This window comes from Ostrinia furnacalis, unplaced genomic scaffold, assembly GCF_004193835.3.
Source record: "Ostrinia furnacalis isolate ACB-3 unplaced genomic scaffold, ASM419383v2 OfSCF1172, whole genome shotgun sequence".
Taxonomy (NCBI): domain Eukaryota; kingdom Metazoa; phylum Arthropoda; class Insecta; order Lepidoptera; family Crambidae; genus Ostrinia; species Ostrinia furnacalis.
Genome location: NW_021131411.1, coordinates 467,432 through 483,168, shown reverse-complemented (window position 1 = coordinate 483,168; position 15,737 = coordinate 467,432). Strand labels below are relative to the sequence as shown.

The 15,737-nt window shown below is 35.1% G+C and overlaps 1 protein-coding gene across 1 annotated transcript in view; it reads right to left on the bottom strand.

Annotated features, from left to right (window-relative positions):
- LOC114351694 (NACHT domain- and WD repeat-containing protein 1) overlaps nucleotides 1–15,296 on the bottom strand; it is a 139,720-nt gene extending 124,424 nt beyond the window's left edge. The window contains exon 1 of the mRNA XM_028302996.1: nucleotides 15,101–15,296. The gene's annotated coding sequence lies outside the window, so the exon portion shown is untranslated. The remainder of the gene's footprint in view (nucleotides 1–15,100) is intronic.
- Between the last annotated feature and the right edge of the window lie 441 nt (nucleotides 15,297–15,737).

Below are 15,737 nucleotides of genomic sequence, written 5' to 3'. Positions count from 1 at the left end.
GATGTTGACCGTACAATAAATATTTATGATAGGTACAGGTTTTGTTTGACATAACTCTCGGAATTGCTAAAATCAAGTGGCAGTGGACGGGGCACATAGCTCGTAGAGACGATGGCCGTTGGGGAAGTTCTCGAGTCGCGACCACGGGCTGGAAGACGTAGCGTGGGCAGGTCTCCTACTAGATGGACCGACAATCTGGTAAAGGTCGAGGGAAGAGCCTGGATGCGGGCAGCGCAGGACCGTTCATTGTAGAAAACCTTGGGGGAGGCCTTTGTTCAGCAGTGGACGTCATTTGGCTGAAAGGAACGAACAGGTTCATTCATTCATTGTCTATTTTATGTATTAATCAAAATATTTTATTCATCTAGACTGTATTGTCACCTGAGATCTAAATAAAGCTATAGGCCTGGGAAATCTCATGAATAAATTCTTTATACCTACACCGCGTTACTGAATTTATCCTTGACCAAAACAAAGTAAATTATTTACAGTGAGATTGCGGCAACCTACTAAACTATTAAAATTAATGAATCTGTTAGGTAAAAAATGTGATAAATTGAAAATTATTCATGATTACCGGTCATTATGAATAAATTATATAATTTTCACATTAATCACATTTACCGTAAAAAATCCATTAACTAAGTTCCCACGATTACTTGGAAACCTCATCGTATCTTTGGAATTAAAAACTTTTTTATTAGACCTCATCTTTAGGACTTAAGTTCTAATGTAGCCAGAATCTGCGGCTTCATTGCTTATAAAAACCTAATCTTTCTAGAAGGATAGATAAGACGAAATTTAAAATTAGTCTACACTAATATTATGAAGCTGAGAGGTTTGTTTTTTTACATGTTTGTTCGTTATCGGCTGCTACGACCAATATGAGCAGAGCATCAATAAAAATTGTTGCGACAGGAAAAAATATTCACACTATTTTCTCGCGTATGAAATCGCGGGCACAGCTAGTTTTAAAATATACCTAAAGCAGAAAGAAGATTGGAAATTAAAAGGGAATTAATTCATCATTATTTTCTGGGATTGTATGTAATACGTTTCAGCCGAATGACGTTCACTGCTGGACAAATGCCTCCCCCAAGGATTTCCACAACCACCGGTCCTGCGCCGTCCGCATCCAGGCATCTCCCGTGACCTGAAAATATTTAATTATTTATGTAACCTATTGTACGAGTATCAGAATTATTGCTTTGCAATGTCAATTTCCTACTATATGTACGTACAGCTTCTGGAATGGAAACCTTTTAAACGAGTTAATTTTGTCAAGCCAACTCGAAAGTTTCTCAATCCAAGTCTTAACAAGGAGTTGTGCTATCATAGCTTTAAATCAGCGGGCACATTCAAATGTAAATTGTGAAGATGTTCTATTTCAGTCTCGAGATAAGATGTGGTAGAGTCTCATTATCGCAGTAGGAGTTGTTTACTTTTGTTAGAATACATTTTTGGGATTTAAGTTGTTTGAGTTTAAGATGTCTTAGTTAACTACATTTTTTAATTTGAATAAAATGAAGTGCGCTTTTAAAGTGGGTTTTGTTTTACGTATTTTGAAAAGGGTAAAATGGGGGAAGAATTTGTATGAGTGACCAATCATTTTATTAATTAAGGAATATGAAAATGTTTATTCATTATAATCAAAAGGGATGAGCGAATGAGCGTGAGACGCGAAAAAAATGCACGCAAGCGAACCCTCGAAACCGAGAGTTTGAAGCCATTTTGTAATAAATTGTCAAACGCACACGACTATTATTTTCAGTGTTATTGAACAATATCGCTCTTAAACAAGACCAAACAATTTTGTATACTCTGGCTCATGAAAGAATATTGGAGAATTCACCTGCGTGTCTACGTCAGTAGACTTTGGCAAATCATAGAGACGAACCTAATCTCAACTATCAACAATATTTCACTTTGCAATAAAAAAAACGTCAACAAATAAAAGTAGGGCTATAGAACGCAGGGTCTGGATGTTGTCTTTGGTTAACAAAATTGCCATAGGTCTACAGCGTACCTACTGTAGATCCTTAAAAATATTTATGATATTAATATTTTACTCAGAACGCGTCTACTCGACGTGTGTAGTATGTTTTTCTTCTCTCTAGATAATCACATCCCGGCGTACAGTGATTTATGATAACGTTATTGCGTTATTCTTTTCATAATGTGCGTAGCATTCAAGATCGATTATTCATCGGATTCATCGGAATATGTTTTGAATATTCTTTGCGTAGGCAGGTAAAAAAGCTTTCGAGTTTTAAGTACAGCGTATCTTCTCTGCACTAGAAGTTAAGTAAGTACGTACCAGTTTGTAAGATAAGGATTTTTTTCAAATTGCATGTTTATCTATAACGTACAAAAAATAGGTTGAATAAAGAAATTAGCTCTATTTGGGAGTCTAATCACCGTAGACTAATTTAGCATAGCAAAACAACGTACCTATAAGATAAATAACAAAAATATTATATTTATACACGTAGGTACAACATTAAGTACCTACCTACAGTCAGCGTCAAAAAGTTTGTGACACCCAAAATAGCCAATAAGTTCGTAACACGTCTTTGTTACAATTGGAATAAGGTTGTGTAACTGTTTGACCACTTTGGGTGTGACGAACTATATAATATTTGACGCTGATCTATACTTGAAAATATTTTGCTAGGAGAGCATTTGTGTACATTTTTCATCATGAAAATATTTGAAATTCTCCATTTATTTTGAAATAATCTGTCAGTTCGCACTTCGCTCACGATCTAAATTCATAGGCATCGGTTGATCCGAGCATAATATTGGTGGCGAAGTGTTAGCAAGTTTCGCCGAAGAATGTTTTAATAGCGGCGTTTTGTGCCCTCTGATCCCTCGCTGTTTGCTTAGGATCTTTCGAACTTGACTTTTGAGGCTATAAAGCAGCGGTTCCAATAAAGGTCTATTGATAAAAATCGCTTCATTTTTTGTAGCATCGATTAGGAAAGTAGAGATTAGTGGAAAAGGGCTTGAAGGAGTTTTCTACTTCACAGGCGTTTATATTAAGTGAGAAAATAAGCGAGGAATGTGGTTGAGGTGTTAAAGTGAAAGATAGGACTTATTTTCACCAATTTTTGTACAGAACATTGTTGTGTGTGCAATAAAGTCTTTAAATAAATAAATAAATAAATTTTCCTTGCACAGTAAATGTGATCCCACTTTGCTCACGATCGTATGCTGAGCGGTGCGTGGATGCGTAGTACGCTCTTTTCAGCTGTGTATTATAGTTCACTTCACTACTTGTCCCACCTCGTACATGTCATCTAATAAGGATATTGCTCAAAACGCAATTTAAGTTCGCTACGCATTATTATTATTACTGGTTTTTGGGCCTTTACTTGCGCCAACTCGACCAGGTTTGATCTATTGTGGCAGCCCTTGTCTTTAGAGTTCACTGCTTAGTCCCGTTGAGTCTATAAATTTCCATTTCGCTACGCATTCCCGTACTCGCAAATCTTTAGTGGAAACACAGCCTAACATTATTAGAGTGTTTTGGCGATTGGCAGTTTTAAGTCAAACTTATCTTACTTAGTCGAAAAATATCTCATGATTTGAAATGCTGCTAGATGAGGCAGACACATTGGTGTTGAGGGTTGCCAGTTTAAAGTTACGCTGAAATTATTAAATGAATTTTATATGCTCATTCGATTACATTACAATGTAATGTAAGTACTGACTTATAACGAACGAACGAACTAAAATTTAATTTCAATTGACAATTAATAATAATTTTAAATAGTAATTATGTATTCTGACGGAAGTCACAAAATAGTTCATGTACCTGAATAGGTTAAGCATAGACCTCACTGTAATAGGCTAGATGAAAAAATTTCAATTATTTGTCCGTCAGACAGATAATTAGAAAATATTAGACTCATATTTTTTATTTTCTTTAGACTTTATACTAAATAGAATTTCGATTTAATTACCTGGGTAATGGGATGATGACTGGTCATCATCCCTATTATAATTATCACCCTGTGATTTGATTTACATATGGTACTTTCATTTTATAATAAGGTACTTGATACAAATAAGGCCTACGTTCTAATAAGGCCTATACATCAGAAAACACAGATAAATAAATCCAACCGGGATAATACTTCAAGGACACGTACTCATATGCCCTACAACCCGGTAGAGTGCAAGAGCGTCCCGATCCACGATCCCAGCACCAATTGGCACGCGTTCTTCTGAGGTGGTGGGTGATTTCGTGCTCTCTTATAAAAATCTGGCGATTTCATCTTAAATTTTCGGTAAAATAACGCTGTTTTAGATTAAGCTTTTCTTAGTAATCGTTTCTAAATATTTCTTACTAGCTAATAATTACCTTAATTTGTACTACTGGCTATAGATGCATTATTTGTAAATTTTTAAAGACAACAAGAGCGAGATATCTAATAAGGCCTAGGCCTTATTTCAGCATGGTAGGCCATATTAGATACTTACGTCAACACCTGATTACGGACAAATTCATCAAACTAAATGAGTCAAAGAGTAACTAAATATTTATTTAATAACCCCTTTACTAATAAAACTTACACGCTCGTTGATCAGTGTTTTAAAGTGACGTTTAGTATGGAAATGTCATTTTAAAACAGTAATCAACAACTGTGTAACTTTTTATTAGTAAGGGGGTAAGAATGTTACTAACAGCACAGAAAATAAAAAGAAAACAGAGTAAAAAAAAATTACTAAACCTGTAAAAAAAAAAAACAAAATACAAAACCAATAAAAAATAAGAAAAAAAAGCCGTATGTATAATTCTAAAGGATTAAAGCTGATATTATCATGCCTGTCTCGAAGACAATGTAGCAGATATGCTACCATAAAGGACTGCTTTTGGTGGTATCATAAAGATTGTGTAGGAGTTCGTAAAGATGATTCAGAAGCCTTTTTATGCCCTGGTTCTAACAAAAATTGAGATCTCATTTTGTTTACAAAAAATCAAGACTAAATGATGTTCCTAAACTGATTTATTTAAAAGGTTTTATGTGTAGGCCTTATTCGAACACGGTGTTTTATAAGCCCTATACAAAAAAATAATATTGTTTGTTTTTGATATTCTTTTTTATAATTTAAGTAAAGAATCATTACTTTGTTACTATAAATATTTAATTTTATCTATAATTTATGTATTATTCTTAATGAGTGGAATTTAAGTTTATCTAGAGATATACAGTATATTTCTGTTTACTTGGTATGTAAAATTTTGATAACGCAAACAAATCGACGTGTTTAATGTTATAAGACCGCATTTTGTTTAATACAACCTCAATTTTAAGGTCTACAGGCACTTGAATCATATAGGCCTTATTCCGTGTAGGTGATTTAATAAAGCCAAAATCAGTGGTTTCGTAATTTGCTTATTTTGAATATATTTAATTAAAAATTGTGTTATTTTTTGGAATATTGCTAAAATTAAAGGATGGAAGAAGTTAATTAACCTTGTTTATGTTGACTGGCGTTAATATTTATTGAAATATAAGCATTTAAAGTTAGGTAGGCCTTATTTGTATCAAGTACCTTACACTAAATCTTTAAGATTGACACAAAACAGTATGTAATCAAAATCCAAGTTACATTTATTTGATTAAACTAATTAAATTACTTCTTACAAATATCTAAAGATACTTAGATAATCACGTCGAAAACTATAACAGAAATTTATTACCTACAATATCTATCTAGAGTTTTAGTTTTAACATCAAAATCCAGCTTAAGTTTTAATAAATGAGGCACTTTACTTTATCGCAAATATTCGTTTGCTCAGGGAAACCTCCGCTAAGTAAAATAATGCTGAGAAGGAGCGCACAAAAGCTTGTTATTTTTATTACGTTTTCCTTATTTGACTGCTTCGCAGTTTTTGAGCTCTATTTTTTTTAAGACTATCTTGATTACATTTTTATCCTAGGGGTGTTTAAATTCCTTCAATTTTTTTAGGTTTCCGTAGTCCTGACAAGGAACCCTTATAGTTTCGATACGTCTGTCTGTCTGTCCGAGGTTTTGCTTGGAAACTATTGGCACTAGGGAGCTGTAATTTTGTGGAGGTATGTATATTAATCGAGCCGACAAAACAGTAAAATGACATTTTGAAAAAAAATATTAGGGTAGCTCCCCTACATGTAAAGTGGGGATGAAAATTCCTTAGACGAAAATATGAAAAGTTACTTTAGATGAAGTAATTGCCTGCTTCTGAAATATATTGTAGTAACGACAGACAACTACGGAACCCTACACTGCGCGTGGCACGACACGCACTTGGCCAACTTTTAAGACATTTGGATGTAACTAGCATTCGCATTGAGTTTCAGTTAGTCATCATCATCATTATATTATTCTGATTAAACAATAATAGCTACTATAAAGTTTCAACCAAATCTGCTTAATAGTTTTTGCATGAAAGAGTAACAAACATCCATTGAATCTCACTTTCATTACATTAAGACCACATAATTGTAGGATAATAATAATAATAGGATGTTGCCAAGTGAACAGTGATTTTTTCACCTTCGTCATCCACCAAACTCTTGGACCACTTTCACATTATGGCGTCAGGAGCGCGACAGCAGCGCGGCAGCCGCGTTTTGTGAAGGCATCCGCTGTATGTATGAAATAAGCGCGTCTGTCGTGCTGCTGAAGTCACCTAAATGTGAAAGCGCTCTTACTCTCGTATATCTATCTATCTACACTAATAATATAATATTATAAAGAGGAAAACTTTGTTTGTTTGTTTGTTTGTTTGTTTGTTTGTTTGTTTGTTTAGTTGTAATGGATAGGCTCAAAAACTACTGGACCGATTTTAAAAATTCTTTCACCATTCGAAAGCTACATAACTCACGAGTAACATAGGCTAAATTTTATTTTGGAAAAAAATAGGGTCCCGTAAAATATTTGGGATTTTCATAAGACGTGGAAAAGCGCCATCTATCGTCATTGGTTAAAATCTTCTTGCGCCTGACAAACATTTTTGAGGTACGTAAATATTCATGAAGGCAAAGCTGTCAAACGCCATCTATCGACATCATTAGTAAATTAGTAACTAAATATTACATGTACTATGAATAGCGCTGTTCGTAAATAATATTGAAAATTTAATAAATAAAGATATTTTATGTAACTGGAGCATTCACTGTATGTACCTATTTGAATGTTTAAACGAGCAAATCAAAGTGTTAATTAGTGACTTTTTACAAACTTCCTTGCAAATTCTTACTATGTGCCGCCATCTACCGAGATGAATATTAGGGTACGGTTCAGCGGCGGACAAATGGGATGGGCGCGTGGGCGATTGTAGTTAAATAGGATAAGAATTACTTCGTTTTTATTTTCTGTATGTAATTTGTTAATTTTTTGGTAGGGTCTTTATTTTAATTACTTAGGTTGGTAGGTATTTACTTATTTGATTTTAATGATAATTACTATAGGTACGTATAATTTTAGTAGAAAGAAAGGTCATTGAATGACTAAGTGACTCACTCACTCATCACGAAGTCTCAGAAACTACAAGTCTCAAAAGAGTTCTCAGGGTTTAATGGTCTATTCCACCTCCTGGCTTTGATCACCTATAAATAAATCATACCTCTGAATTGTCACATACATGTCCAATTTGTTTATTGCGGTGTTTAGAAAATATCAAAAATGTTACAAAACAAAATAATTATGTATTACAACAATTGGACATGTAACTATTCAGAGGAGATATGATTTGTTTGTAGATGATCAAAGGACACTAAAATAATAATTTAACTAGAGTCCACTTGGCTCACCCAGGACATCGTATCCGTGGGTGATCAAAGGCACAGAATAAATTCAAAGGACACAAAATTATTGTCGTTGTAAGTCCACTTTGATCACCTGGCTGATCAAAGCCAGGTGATCAAAGTCGAATACACCTCCTTTTAGAACGTAGGTAGTCACTAAGACGAAATTTTGCAAAATTCAACCCTTATGGGAGTTAAAAAGGGGGTTAGAAGTTTGTATTGCAGTCCTCGGTTTTTAAAGTAAGAGACTTGAAAGTTAAAGTGTATGCTCACTATGATCTCTAGATATTGTGGAGGTGTACATATACTGTTCGGTACACTGTGGTACTGTGTACACATCGGTTTGCCGACGATATTGTGGTCATGGCAGAATCGTTGAAAGATCTTGGCACATTTTCCCAACAGGTAGGCCTGAGAATGAACATGGACAAAACGAAGCTTATGCCGAATGTCCATGTTGCGCCCTACCCAGTTTCAGTTGGGAGCTCAATTCTCGAAATTGTCGACAAGAAGGTAATAGGTATGTCTACCTCGGACAAACGATCCAGCTAGGTAGGTCCAATTTCGAGAAGGAGGTCTGGCCAACGAAAGCGTGACCTGAGAAAACGCGGCAAATTTGAAAAATCTGCACGTGGTAACACTAATTGTTGTAGGATATAAATAATTTGATACTTGATTATTTAGTATATTTTTTTTATAAAAAAAGGCTCCGTTTCTTCGACGGAACCATGACTGTCAAGGATGTAAAAAAAGTTTTAAGGAAATAAATTATTTAAATAATTAAGACACAAACAAATACATACAAAAACATTTATAAATGAAAATAGGAATTACAAAAAAAATATATAGTTAAGTAGGTACAGGCTGATAAATAATGATGTTGATGATGATTANTTTAAAATAGGTAGTTGAAACAAACCACAGCTAATTTTCATAGTGGACTGTACTATGCGATAAACATGTCAGTCAATTTGACAACCTTTGTCGGAAACATTATTCAATGAAAATATTGTCCGAACCCTTAGTATTTCTCTTCGACAAATACTTTAACACATTGTAAACCACTTTTCTTTCACGACTATAAAAAGATTTTAGCAATTTAATTCACAAAATCAATTGCGCACATCTATCTGTAATATAAAAATGAATCGCAAAATGTGTTGGTAAGCGCATAACTCAACAACGCCTGGACCAATTTTACCAATTCTTTTTTTTAAATGTTTGTTGAAGTCCAAGGATGGTTTTTACAGCGAGAAAAGTTTGAATAATTTCCGGGTAAACCCTAAAAAACTCGAAACTTCACCCCTAAGGGTAAAACGGGGTCCACGCGTACGAAGTCGCGGGCGGCCGCTAGTACTTATAATAAATCTGTAGAGAGGTCAATTCTGTACATGAAATATATTTTCAAAATAACTATCAGGGGGTGATTAGTGATCGATACTGATGCCAAAAATGCAATCAGTAAAATTTTTGTCTGTCTGTCTGTCTGTCTGTCTGTCTGTNATTTTAAATGTATGCGCTATAGATGCTAAGAGCGGATTTTACGAAACTCCACCCCTAATGGAGTAAAACGAGGTCCACGCGTACGAAGTCGCGGGCGGCCGCTAGTACTTATAATAAATCTGTAGAGAGGTCAATTCTGTACATGAAATATATTTTCAAAATAACTATCGGGGGGTGATTAGTGATCGATACTGATGCCAAAAATGCAATCAGTAAAATTTTTATCTGCCTGTCTGTCTGTATGTTCCTTATAAAAACAAAAACTACTCGACGGATTTTAACTAAACTTGGTACAGTCTTCATACTCCTGGGCAGGTTATAGTATACTTAGGAATTCCCACGGGAACGGGAACTAGCGGAAAAATCCTTTTGTATGAAAAATCTAAACCGCTTGAGTTAGACGCTTGAAATATGGCATGCAGGTACCTTAGTAAACTTAAAGCTTAGTTACAACAGGATATTGCAAAATTCTCAACGGAACGGTTAGCGGGAAATAACATTTGTATGAAAAAATCTAAACCGCGTAAGATAGATGAAGGGGGTAAAACGGGATCCACGAGTACCTACGAAGTCGCGGGCGGCCGCTAGTAGAAATAATAAATCAACACCTCGATGTTAGCCAGCCTCTTTATCATATTTACGTATATTTACACGCTTGTCTAATTTTATCCGCGTAACACAACAGATGATCCCGTCGTAGCGGCTCAGTGGGCGCGATGAAAAGATGTTAATCGAATGATTATAATTCAATCATACCTGAGTGCTTCAGGAGTGTGGGTAAAGTGGGTAAATATCGTGGGTCGAATCACAAAAAGGCGTAACTAACAAATTGGCGATATTTTTTAACACACCATGTTATTGAAAAACACTCATTTTATAACCTCACAAAAGATCTTTGCTGAATTCTTTGAAAAGAAAGCCAGTATTGATAGTTAAAAAGGGCTGAAATGCACATTTTCCATACTTCATCTTTAAATGTCGCTCCTGTAAAATTGATAAAAATCAGTTACGTCTTTTCGTGATTCGATATGTGGGTTTCATGCCAAAATGTTTCTTACTTACAGGAAACATTTTGGAAGGAAAGGTTAGAGCCAAATAGGTCAGATTAAGAGTAACTTAGCACTAGTATTTTATAATACGATCTCTTTGTAAACGCTAGGTCTGAGTTTATGTAAAAGATGTTAATCGAATGATTATAACCTTTGGAAAGAATGGGCCTAATGCTTCAACCACACCGACGCGTGCAGATCGCTATATCGCCGGCGCGATCACGGTGCGATCAAAGGCCAATGACAGGTCGCGCGACCCATGACAGTCCGCGCGACCTGTCATTGGCCTATGATCGCGCCGGCGATGGCGATGTGCACGCGTTTTTGTAGTTGAAGCATAAATAGTTTGGTCAGATTAAGTTTTATATTTTGACTGCGATCTGTTTGTAAATTCAAAAGAGTGCTGAGATAAAGACGGCAGTAATTTTTTTATTTCGAGATTTAGTGCCATTGTAGTCTGAGTTCAGATGAAAAATTTTAAGAAACTTACAACGATATCGATGTTATTAAAGCTATAAGTAGTTAATTTTGTAACACACTGCAATAATGCACATGTAACACCATTAAATAACACTTTTTGAGGAAATAATTAAACATTTACCTAATTAAGGTTGATAATTCAATCGTTGATAGGTAACATTGTTATTGTTAACTTGATATTTAACACATTAATAATGAAACATTAATTACCAACGATAATCCTGCACACATCTACGCTCGCCGTAAGCCTACCTCTTTTAATAAGACATTGCGTGAATACACCTCGTATAAGAAAGACATGGCGTGAAATCGCTATGGATGATGGCAAAATAGGTCACGTCTACTTAGCGGAACGCGGAATCAACGAGGATTGTTAATTTTCAGAGGGCCATTCAAACGAAGCACTGGGATGCTTGAAGGAATATCTCTTCGTAATTGCATGCTTCTACACAATCCTTCTCGTTACGTTCGCTGATTGCGACGAATCCGATTAAAATGTGTCTTGACGATATCGTTTCATCTAGATTCTGTCTCTAGAGTGATGGATAGATGTTAAGCTTGTTCATTTGGATTACGTAGACATACCTAATAGAAGTTCAATTCATATTGGCTGCTGTTCATAGTAATATGTTATTACCAAATTGAATTAAATCCTACTATTTAGGCACGCACTTATTTAATCACTTGTTTAGTTTCGTTTTAGCATACATTTAAAGAAAGAAAGAAAGAAAGAAAGACACATTTATTACAATGGACATCACACAAATACAGGCAATTACATAGACATGACAGTGGCACATAATAATGGAAGAAGAAAAAATAAAAACAAGAGTAAACTGAGCAGTGCCACCCATCCACCAACAAGATGCCCACTGCAACGGGACCCCACTCAGCATATGCCGTGGCCCACGGTGACGAAGGCCACGGCGCTGGTTTTCAGTGTGCATTTCTCTTTATCAATTTATTTATTACTAGCTACTCCAACGAATAACGTACCACATATGTTCATCAGAAATTATGTTAGGATTCTAATATAATGGTGAAAGAATTTTTCAAATCGGTCCAGTGGTTGCGGAGCCTATTCAATACAAACAGACAATCAAATCTTTACTCTTTTTAATATTAGTGTAAAATATGTGCAGATATATTAGAGTTAAAGAGTAGGTAGATAAATTAGAGTTGATATGACAGCATGTTTTATTTAATTTAAGAACTCCTTCATAGACTAGCGGAAGATGTGAGTCACCAAATAACTAGCCGCATGAAAAATGTAGCGCGAATTTAATATCGCGCATAGTGCGGTATAATTTTATATGAAAGCGTTTATATTCATAACCGCAGTGCAATATCGCTGGCACTATGACAATCTAAATAAAATTTGAGGCGCTGCAGACGAGCGCTTTGATGATCGCGGCAGCTGCGGTCTGTTGTGGTCGTAGTGATGTGGATTGACAGTTTATCGATATTTAGGTTAATGGCATTGGTTGGGTACGGCTTATTATTTTACGCGTGAGTTCGGTAAGTTTATCAATTTGCGAAAATGTGGGCGTAAAATAATACAATTCATCTCTCATTTAGAATTCTTCGAAAGTTTATAAAGCGTTTCTTATTATTTTCCGGTGACAGCTACACGATGTCTGCTTAAACCCTAATGTTACAAGTAGACATGTTATGTGTCTTCTACAAAACGGAGATAACATAAATTTACCAAATTTTTTATTAAGTATTTACTTCGTACATAAACTACCTAGTTTGATATGTGACTGTTGAAAACTGAAAATAATCTCGACGAGATTAGAGATAAGTTCCCAGAAATATAACAAAACACAAATATCTATCTTACTTAAATAAGAATGTCATATGTTTAGGTTATAACACAATATATGGTATCACATAATATCGTATCTTTCAATACTTATGTACGAGTAATTTCATTAACTAATTAAAAACTAATACATATATCCATCGATATAATTAGTACCAAGGTCGTTTATCGATACGAAGGCAACACTCGTGTCACACGCAGTGATGCGTAAGCGCGTGTGTTTAGATTAGTGTAGAATGCAGCCACTGATAAGCGGTAGTAAACGCGTAGCGAGTGAGGATTGATACAATGTTGCTGGGATTTGTGGCTCTATAAATTAGTTTTAGTACTTATAAAAAGGCCAAGTCATGTTCTGTGCAAATGTAAGTAGGTAATAAACAGTATTCGATATTGTAGGTACCTATAAATAAATAGATACTAGTGCGTGTTACCTGGTGTTACTTATTTATGGAATTATCCATAGTTGCACTGCGCCGATGCGCCTCTTTTTAATTTATTCCTGCTTTGAAAAGGGACAACATTTTACAGAAAATGTTACTGTCTGTATCAACAAATAAAAAATAATTAGAAAATAAAGCAAAAAATACTGTTTTTTGTTCTTTATTTTACAGGTAGGTAGGTATTTGCTTTTTCGATAAGGTTTTTGAAAATATGATTCATAATGTGTGTTTTGATTATTCCAAAGCCAATCAATCTATTTTAAACGAACTGACCAAGTGAACATATAATCATAAATAAACAATGGGTAGATGTAGTATTATTGTAAAAATAAAATAACCACAATAGCATTGCACATAATTATCACATTTGTACAAGTAATATACAACAATGTAGGCATATGACACGTAATAATCAAAAGAGGCGTTTGGAGTAATCAGACAGACACTATTATGTACAGAATTAATAATATTATAAGTATAATTATGCCATAAAATTATTTCGATGCGCAAATATAATATTCCTCACAGCGAATGGGCTTTAATTGCTTTTGCAACGATTTTATAACGATTACCCTCACCATAAACATTCGTATTTGCAAAAGGTTTGCAAATTGCATGTCTATTTTTAGTTTGTAGGCTTTTTCTTTAAGACCCTAATGACGTTAGGTAGATACAGATTTTTCTGATCACTGTTCAACGGAATTTGTGTTCAAGTCTACTACCAAATCTTGTTCAGGTAGAGTTTACATTTGTAAATTTAAACAAGCAAACTGCATTTTTTCGATATATTAGAACGTATTAAAAACGCGCGCGTTTCACCTGCCGGTCTACACAGATTTAATACGAATAAACTGAAAACTTCAAAGAGTGTCTTGCACAGAGCATTAAGCTTCTACGACCATAAAGTCGGCCGTCGGTTGTTTGTATAAGGATGACCCCGGGTTTTGGCTCAGATTTCTCTGTAGTCAACACTATGTGAATCTCCCGCATCCAGTCTTGTTTGAAATGGAATTTGAAGAAATATCTATTCTTTTCAGATATTTTACTTTCAGTGCTCTGTATTATTGTCAAAAGATAGTTAAATAGAGCTTCGTGTATGGTTAGATTTTCTATTGACTCAGTTTAGAAAATGTTCTTGCCACTAACTACAGCAGATTTTTTTTGTGAAGGTAAACTACAGAATCCAAAGCAGTATTGTAAGCAGAAAATATAATTTATTTATGATGAAAATTCAATGCAAGTGGAAATAATCGACACAAATATTATTAAACTGAAGATAAAACTACTATTTACGGCTAAAACATTTCTACTTAACGACATGCGTTATCTATACTAATTGTTTTAGCCGTTTTGGACAACAGATTTGTATATTTTACTGATAAAAATTTGAATACTGCCCTCAAGCATACCCGTCATTTTAGTTTTATCTTTGTGTTAATCTCTCGTTACGGTTATATAGTGTCTCTCATACCTTCAAGGACTCATAGAGCTTGAACACCTGGTAGAGACAGGTCGGCTTAATATCCCTTTCAACGTGAACCCTTTTAGGGTCAAGTTTGATTGTTCATGGAAACTGACAGATAATTTAGCGGTACTAATAGAAAATGTCAGTAACACACGAGAAAGTGTGCAACATTTGACGTATCTATAATTGAGGATGCTCCGCGAAGAAGTGTGTCAATAGGCAACCACTCGAGACGTTTCTAAAACGCATCTGCCTCACATGGCCCCTATGTAAGTAATTTATCACATTGTTTACTCTTGCCTGTAATAAGATAACGCGTCAACAGCATCATAATTTTTCAGCACACTCCTCCAAATTGTACTCGTTTAATCTTAATTAATAATTTATGAATTAATTCTAATTTGTTTGATAATAATAATAATATTTTAATTATAATAATTTCTGAGAACCAGAAATACAGTGACCTACATACGAAAGGATGTGCTGATGCCGAAAATTTAAAAAACGGCAACGTGAGAGGCCGTTGAACTTGCACTAACCTCATCCAACGGGGCTGGTGTTGAAGCGTTCCTGTCACAAATGTCACTATCACAGATGCACTGGGTTTGTCACAGGGGTGGGTGAAGGGTTAAGTGGAGCCGGTTTCGCGGAATCGCCGTAGAGCGGTGCGGACCGTGGCGGGCGGTTCTAGCGAGCGCGAGAGGCGGACTGAGCTCGCGGGCGGAGGCACCGGGCGAGCCGCCCGCCCTATACGCCGTGTTTTGTGTCTCTTAACTTGGGATTACGGTAAGTTGATGCAAGGTAATCGGAACCGAAATATTTTGAGAAGAGATCGGTCGACTTTTTCGTATCTTACATAACGTGGAAAAGTTTTCAGTTGTGTTTTATCTGTTTATGTTTTTCATATCCGTTACATGACAAATCACCCCTATTTTTTAACTCCTAAAGATTTTGTGGAATAAAATTGTGTCGATATTTCAGGTCAAATTAAACAATGATTCAAGGATTGAGAATGAAAATCTTGGACGAATAATAATAATTCGTCCAAGATGAAAATGCAACAAGCTAACAGCATTTAAAAAGGCTTTTGGATTAATAATTAATTAATTGTTATACAGAACATGATTCATATAATATCCAATTTAATTTGTAACGAAATCTTTATTGCTACAATAG